The sequence below is a fragment of the Netta rufina genome, assembly GCF_964035555.1.
Source record: "Netta rufina genome assembly, chromosome: 2".
Classification (NCBI taxonomy): domain Eukaryota; kingdom Metazoa; phylum Chordata; class Aves; order Anseriformes; family Anatidae; genus Netta; species Netta rufina.
The window spans coordinates 93,973,543-93,983,010 of NC_140124.1; positions in this window are offsets into that span (position 1 = coordinate 93,973,543).

Below are 9,468 nucleotides of genomic sequence, written 5' to 3' on the forward strand. Positions count from 1 at the left end.
CTGTCTGGCCACAGGTGCCACTGACTCAAACCCTGACACATGGACTGACTTCCTGGCTTGACCTTGGACCTGCCTCATCACCATGGAAGATCTGGATTCTGTGTTGCCCCAGCTATTCCCCAGCCTTCCCTGCTCCCTGGTGGCACGGTGGAACAGGCTGTGGCTCATGAGGTCTAGCCCTACCCACATGCATGGAGACCCCACCACCACTCTCAGCCCCTGGCCACAGGCTCCCACAGGGTGCAGACACAGAGATTTTAATTTCAGTGGAATATTTTGGATCATCTACAGTAGCTGATCTTTAATAGTCACCAGTGTAAGTCTTATACTATAAGCTCTTTCAAATTATTTGGAAACCCAACCAAATATCAAAGCAACAGTTTAAGACTATGATGAAGATACGAAGGTGTTGTCTACAGAGTCATTGTGGCATATACGCCATTAAGCTGAATCAGTAAACTCTGTCTCCCAAAAACAGAACATTAGTTAACTTCTAGAGAAAGAACTGGAGCTCTAGTAAGAAAGGATTTGTGGGATACAAGTCTCAGGGTAGGCTTATTTTCCTGGCAGTAATATACCATAGCTGCTTAGGACCAGAAACTGGAAAGTAAGGAAGCACTGTTTCTACAGCAGAAAAAATACGTACCAATATCTGTAACTGGACAACACAGCAACATAGGCAGCAATAGCAATTAACAGGCAGCGTAGCTGTTCTTCTCTAATCAGTGGTTATTGGTAACGGATTTTCTCCCTTATCACATTTTTTTTTTATTAAAGAAAAGTTAGATATTAATTATGTTTTCAATTGAATTGTTCAACAGTTCTGCCCTTCATTAGCACCTGTTGATGAGATGCATATTTGCATGTCTCAATATTAGCTCTACCGTGATAAATGCATCAAGTTTCTGTTTTTCCCTGACATAATTTAAATACATGCTAAAGAGCTACTGATATCTTTAAAAAAAAAAAAAGCTTCAAAAAAGCCTTTCTTGACAACTAATTTAGTGTGCTAGATAGAAGTAAATTGGGATTTTTCTGCATGGCATGTGTATGACATATCCACAGATTGACTCAGATCTTCTTTTTTCCATATCTGGATTACTTTGGATGGGATACTGTTTTCTGATAAATACTTTTTTTTTTTTTCAGGCCTTTTTAGGCTGCATTGAATATAAAGGTCCAAGGCACATGAATTATCCAAGAAGTTCATGTCTTTAGAGGAAACACAGAATGTAATTAAGGTACGGTTTACTCAGGAAGAGAATACTGCCTATGTTTCACAGGAAATTCCACTTCAGTAAATTTTATTTTAATTACCTGGTTTCACTTTTTTATGTGAAATGACAGCTGTTCTACAACTAGGAAAGAAAAGCAGAGACGATCCATCAGAGAGTTGGCTAATACAAAACTGCTCAGTTTGGGGAAGAATATAAAGAATCATGTCTTTAGCAGTTCAGTGCTTCAGAAAGCACTGCAGCTAAAATTTCTGAATACTCCCATTCAATTCTGGGACCAGAGACACCCATCGCTGCATTTTACTGATATTTAGGTGTGAAGATGAATGACTTGTTCTCTTCCTACTAGAGAAGTGAAACCAGTAGTCCTGGATTTTCAAAACACTTTTCTAAGTGGTTCTAAGTGGCTGGGAATGCCAACTTTATGATCATTTTTAAAACTATCAAGCTACACTGCATCTTTTTGTAAGAAATCAAATCAAAATTAAAGAGACATACTGTATTTATTATTTACTTCCTGAGAGGAAAAGAGTTTGATAAACATAAAGGAAATAAACACTAGTTTTTCTTAAATGACATTTTAACCAATCAGAATGTATCCCCTGAACATGGGTTATGACTAGATAAAATTGCTCCAGGCTTCAGGGTTATTGTCATTTGAGAAAGCAACAATAGAAGCCTATTTTCAGTCCGTTGTGAGCCAGTGGTTGTTTCAATGATGTAACCATATCTTCTATATTCATGAACAAAGATAACTACAGAACATTCCTAATCCTTTAGTGAAAAATATAATATTGCAGTCTCCCTTGTTGTTTTTGTTCATCCCTGCACAAAGGCAGCTACCCCTCAACTATAAGAAGTACAATCTTGTTGTGTTCCTTTTGCATTACAGATGCATTACAGCTCTGCTTAGGCTTCATAATTGAGTTATAGCAGTCATCCACATATTAGATTCTACACTGAGCTTTGGCAAGACTAAATAATAGATTGAAAAATACAATTATTGCTTACCTACAGAATTCCTTTGCTTGGGAGGTAAAGCATATATATCAGAAAAGTTTTTTTTTCTTTTCCCCAGGCCTATTCAATAAATGAACGTTACACCAGGATTCTTACACAGAGTATCTTTGAAATGGGTTTTGTATTGATTTTTGTAACTACCCTGTTAGATGACGTTATCCCTTAGTGTGTCATGTTTAGATGGGTCTGCCCGGAGCAGGTCACTGAGGTGATAACTGTCATTTGGAGGGACAGAAAAGCAATCATAGCTTTTTCATTACTTACTGTTTTCCCCCTGCAAGTGTGGGATCATTTGACATATTATGGCTTCTGTGATTTAAGCTGCATTCTGAAATTAAGTGCTAGAATATCAAGCTGTGGGTTTAGAAAAATAAACTTCATGTCAGAGGAACCACATGCCCTGTAGGTCATAACTATGATCCAGAAGAAGTAAGAGTCTTCAGCAAAAAGAAAAGGAAAAGAAAAAGGAAAAGAAAAGGAAAAAGGAGAGAAGGAAAAAAAAAAAAAAAAAAAAAAAAAGGAAAAGGAAAAGGAACAAATATGTTTTGTAAGAGGCAAAAGGATCCAAAATTGTTAAACTAATTGTTGTGTGGACTGTGCTTCCTGTAGTAAATAAATAAATAAATAAATAAATAAAATATAAGGAATTTATAACCTGAATCTCTTGATTCTCCAAGCTAAAACAAAAACATTGTGAAAACATCACCAGATTTTTAAATAAAACTCAACAAGCCAGTTGAATACTAGGTTACAAAAAGAAGGCAAAGAACTTGCTTTACCAGCCTTCAAAAAAGCTACTGTACTTCCATAGTCTGTAAAGCTTTTATGAGTATGACCAGCTGTCTAGGAAAACCTAAGGTGAGTTTTAAACCAATCTAAACTCATTATAAAAAAAATCTAAATGCATAGCGTCTGACAGAAAATGCAGAATACGGAAGATATTAACTCGTTCTGATATAGAGCACGGATACTTACTAAACTTAGACTGAACTTTTGTATTTTTTTTTAAATTGATCAGATAAATTCAAAATCATGTTTGTACATGAATAAATTAATCCTCTATTACAGGTAAATTTTTATATACAATTTTTACAACGTGACATATTTTAAAAAATAAGGCACAAAAACAATTTATCCTTCCCCCAATTAATCTTGTAATTTTCAATGTAAGAACTGTTCATGCCTTTCTGAGATAGCCCTTAAACTCTAAGATTTAAAAAATAAATTAATTAAAAAAAAAAAATCATATTTTCAGATCAAAATCACATTTAATTCACAAGTTAGATCATATACATTACATGAAATTTATTTTTGCCATTCTCAGCCTATACTTGTCTGAAAACTCCCCCTACTACAAAACTTTATTACAGAAATGTTTATATATTATATGGTCACTTATGTGGTCACTGGGTAGACTGCACAAACAATCCTGGAAGCAAAGACTAGAAGACAGTGTTGCAAAATATCCCACATATATGCCAAGTTGCAGAATTTGCTCTGATGTATTTTCTCACTCTTTAAACCTGTGAGTATTGAAGATTTTGACATTTTCAGTTTCAGCCCAAGGCAAGGACTGTAGTCTGGTGTAATATGGTACCCTCTAGGAGCAGAATGTCTTGACCTAAACAACTTTAGGCTGAAGAATCTAGGCCACACCCAAGCTGTGTGAAGGTTTTAACCATGAAGTTATGCTCTTCTACTGTGTTTCAAAGAGTAAGTGTAATCTATTTCTCCAGAAGGAAAAAAAAAAAAAAAAAAAAAAAAAGTTTATAATTCTCTTTTATGATTCCAGAGTAGATGAGGTCCCTAGACTCTGGAGAAAGAAACACATATGGTTATGCTCAAGCTTGTCTGTCTAGGCTAGTTCTTAGTAGCTATTGCATTAGTAGTCAATTCGAATCTCATGCTGAAATGTTTAAATTGCCCTACTATCCATGGGGACCACTAAAATGTTGAATACTACCAGACAGGGATAAAATCGTCAACAGGTTAAGAACAAGATTAGTAAATCACACCACCATTCCTCTACGCTTTCACTTTCCCCAAAGTAAGCTAAAAAACTAACATAGCAACAAATTATTTTTTGAAAAAGTAGACAATTATCACATTCATCAGTACTGAAGTAGATATGGATATTTCCTTTCTAAACTCAAAAGTTCAAAAACTGAAAGTCATAAAGCATTCAGTTAGTCTTCATCTATCTTAAAATGTCCCACGATAGATTTTCTATCTAGAAGCTAAAAATAAATGTTTTAATACATGGCATTTTACATGTAGGTGTTGTAAATGATGTTTCTATAAAATTCCTATCTCATCTAGTTAGAAAAAAACTTACCATAAATAAAATCAAGCATTTTCCAAATATGTTCAAAGTACTCTGCTTAGTTGGTGCTAATTAAACATAACTGGCCAGCTGAAAAGAGCCATAAAATATAAGGTGTTCAAGTTACATATTTCTCTTTTTGTTGGATACTTGACTGTTTAAATAACAACAGTATATAAAATCAAAATAATGGATTCTTCCTGAATTGAAAAGTGACCATTTCACAGATCTCATAACCAAAGATATTGAGAAAGAAATTGGTGGAATTAATAGTGAATGCCACCAGTCAATGTATTCAGTAATTCATAAGAACATAAAACTGATGAAGTTTATAGATGACACAAAGATTGATGGACTCAAAAATAACGGTGAGAACAGGTCTCTTATTCATAGAACTCCAGATCATATGGCACCATGGGTACACTCAAGTAATGTGCATTTTAATATATATTTGATACAGTTAGTATTCAGCCAGAGGCATGTTTTGAGAAAGTGCAAACCCAGGTTTCTGATGGAATGCTAGTCACAATCTTATTAATTATAAATTTATTTTTCATTCATATGACAGCTTAAAATTTAACTATTTAAGATTTAAAAGAATTTTGGAATTTCTTTTTCATATTTACAAAAATAACAACTCACCAACAATTACTCAAAAACAGTTGTTTTCATTTAGTGTTTTTATTATTATTATTATTTTATTTTGTATTGATATGCCAAGCCTTATGTTTTCTGGTTGTCATAGAATTCAAGCTGCTGGTACACATTTTTTTCTTGGAAAAAAATGAAATCATTTTAACATTGATTAGTGCACTCATTCTCCAAGATTCTTGAGGAGTTCTGATAATCTAAACTTTTTCAAATTATTTAAATAAACCCTACTAGAAATATCCAATGTTAACTATCAGGAATTAATAAAAGATGCATACTATTCTTTTCAACATTAATATGCTTCCTAATAAAAAAGTAATAGAAAGTAATAGAGTATTGTGAAGGAAACTTTATTGTTCCTACAGAAAGCTATAACTGTGGGTTAACTGTCAAGGAAGTATGACAATGCTATCCTTTTCTCACTGACATTATATTGTGAAAACACAGAATATTAAATCAGGATACTATCAGTTATTCTTCCTTACTTAAATTCAAGCTACAAAAGGTAGTGAAAATTGAGTGAAATTGACATTTTTGAACTTCGCAAATCTCTTTAATTATAAAACGAGCCACTCTTTAAATTATTATTATTATTATTTTTATCATCATCATCATCATCATCATCATCATTCACACTTTCCTTTCTACTTTACTATCATAGACTTGCCAAATAACTTTACATTGTATCATCTTACATATGCATTATTGCCTATCATGTCAACTTATAGAGATATAATTCCAAAACTGTAATAAGGTTATTTAAAATCCATGCATATAATTCCAATATAGAAACACTCTAAGAATCCATTGTAAAAAAAAATCAATTCAACCACAATGTATTTATAGCTTGTCACAGACTATTAATATGCATCATCCCAACAAAGACTCTTATTGTTCCAAACTGAAAGTGGAAGAACTGAGTGAAGCTGGGAGGATTCTTGATCCACAGGCTTCTGTTATTCATTCTTAAGCTAGCATGGCTTCTTTTTCATGGATATACTTATTTACTTTGTCTTCTTTCAGGAATGTAAAAGGAGTTTAAAGTAGCTTTAGCTGGGCTGCAAGATTGGGTTAATAAGATTATAACAAATCTTTTCAATTCTTCAGTCGTCTTGCCTTAGGTTTGAGTATGTGGTCTGAGGAAGCCTTTGAGCCGCTGCTGGAACAACTTTCACATTTCTCAATATGCAAACTTCTTTTTTAACTGCAATCTTCATTAACAGAAGCTAACATTTAGACAGACATTGTATATTCACCATAAAATTATTGCAGCTACTTTGCAAGTCTACTCTAGCAGCATGACATATACTGACCAGATGACCCCATTATCTCTAACTGGGTCAAGAAAGAGGCCAGACAGGAAGCATCAGCACAATGTGCTCACATATTTCTATATGTTCCATAAGCTGAAATGGAACTACTTCTGGGAGCCTTGGGCAAAGGTTAAGCCATGCATTTCTTCTTCCTCATGTCCACACGGTGTCTGGCTTACTACCTAATTTGACGTAGCTCCAACCATGTCCCATGCTTTTTCCGCTCCTTGTCAGAAAAATTCTACAATTTTTGACAAAGCACCTGCCCTTTTTAAACATAAACAGACCTTTAAAAAAAGATGAAATATTTTGAGGAAATTAAGTACTTTTACATCATGTTTACCTGACACTGCCAAAGAGGCAAAACTGCCCAATAACCCATAAAGAAAAAAAAATATAGAGACCTCTTCAATTTCTAAAGAACACCTCTCTATAATACAGAGACATGTAATTTCTATAAGGTCTTCTATTATAAAAAAAAAAAAAAAAAAAGATATTTATTTTATTCTCTCTACACTTTTATTGACAAGACTTTCGACAGAGGGTGCTGGTTTAATGCATGACTTTTTGTAATTAAAACGTTACATTTTATGAAAAAAAAAAAAAAAAAAAGATTTGATATAAATAAATGGCATTCAATGCACTTAATAGAAAGGCAAGAAATTAAATTGCCAGGAAGTCAGTAGCAGCCATTCCAAACATTGATTTACACATCTGTTCTTAGCTTATGTTAGTTTTGTCAATAGTTGTGATCCATAATACCAATTTCTAAACAGTATAACTGTTTGTAAACACAATATATATATATTGTGGATATATATATATAAGTGGAGGGAAGGATCTGGAGAACTTCAGATCATGACATACAGTAGTAAAACTGTAAAAAGTGTAAAAGAACAAAAACAGACACGAAAATACATATAATTCAACAAGGAAGAAATAAACTGGAATTCATACAGAAGGTCTGTGCTTACAGTTTATTTATGATCTCTGTAGGACTGAAGGAGAATATTAGTGAGCACATCTGTTTGACATAATATATTTGGATTTTTAAAAAGTTATCTGCCACATCCTTTGTGATAGGCTACAAAAAAAAATTAGAATTCCAAGATAAAAGACAAACACCTATTTGTATAACATGAAACAAAGAGGTAGGATAAATAGTGACTCTGTAGAGGTAGGTCAACAACAGAGTCTTGTAGGAACCTGTACTATCATCTGCAATGTTCAGAATTTGCTAATGTTACTAAGTTATTCAAGGAAATTCCTAGTTAGCCATTAAATGTTTCCTCTATTAAGAGGAAAACAGAGAATCAAATAGAACATACTAAAATTTCATTATCCTCCGACTACAGGTGCAGTTCTGGTCCCATAATGGGTAAAACAGAACAAGAAAAGGTACAGAGAAGATGTGTGACACAGTGTCTACACAAAGAACAGTTATAGAGAGTAAGTTCTACCACCTGGAATAAAGATAAGAAGGATCCATAAATAGATTCATGAGAAAGTAATATAAAACCAAAAGTGGCTCTGGGTGAATCAAAATCATGAAATGGTAGGCTAAAAAGAGGCAGTATTTTTTCATATAATGAACACAAAAAGGAAAAGCAATGACTCCCAGGTATGTTTATGGAAGAAAAATCAGAAAGATACTGCCTCTGACTCACCAAGTCCACATATTGCTGGCAGTCAGAAGGGTACACAGAGGGAATTATCACTGTATGCTTCCCTTGGCTTCTGCTGCTAGTCACCAATGAAGAAAAGAAACTGGGATAAGATGGACTCTTTCATCTGATCCAGCATGGCAGAACTAATGTTTTTATTCAGGAGCCCCTGGCATTACAGAGGCAGAACAATGTTAAATGGCTGATTAGCAGTATCTTGCAACAGGGAAAAACAGATGCTCTTAAACAAAATTGCTTTATTTGGAACGCATACAGAATGAAAGCAGAAGTTCCCACAGAGATCCTGCAAACAGTCCAAATGCAGTGCTTTCACCACAACTCTGTGTCCATCTCGGGAAGGATGAAAGTCAGGATGAGGGAGGGCCGGAGAGGTTATCACATATCTTTTTGATATACCCATCCATACTCTCTGTAGGAGCATCTATTTTATAAGCAAACCAACCATACAATCCTGGTATTACTTGCTTTTTCTTCTAATTTACTGACACCAAAACCACAAGCTTTTTGAGATCAAGTCTGTCTAACACTTTATAAATGAGAAACAGACAAATGTCAATGTCCACCTCTGTTGCTTTACTGGCTTTAGTAATGTCCTTCATTTATGTTTTTTGTAATTGTAAAAATACTGCTATCCTGCAGAAAAAGCCTCTCACAATCAGATTCAATACGGATCTCCCCTTAGTTATGAAGAAGAGATAATCAGTCAGGAAGAACTAAAAGGAGACAGAAGGAATATAATGACTTTAAAAAAAAAAAAACTTTTAAATATAACTTTTATTGCCAGAGCTAGTACTCTATAATCATAAGGTTTGGCTCACTGCCAAGCATCATCAGAGATCAAAGGTGAAGTCTTTGGGGAGGTTGGTACTCCCATATTTTTGGTTTTCTCTTAAATGCAACTTAGCTCTGAATTTCTTTGGTATTTTTACATTATCACTATAATGTTTTATTACCATTAAATGACATGTTCACTTTCAGCTGTAATTGACATTTTCTTGTGTGGTAATGTAGGGTCTGGTTATAGGACTTTAGCTAAGAGCCACAGTTTGTAATTCATAGAGTACTTTAAGATTTGCAAAAAGAGTCTCATAAATCAATTTAAAGAATAATAATGGAAGGCAATGGAATTAAGTTATTAACATTACATTTACACTCACTTTCACTTCAACTGACTTTTCCTTGACATATAAATATGAAGTTCTACAGAAGAGGAAGCTTTTTTCATTGCTTCAGCAAGTAAC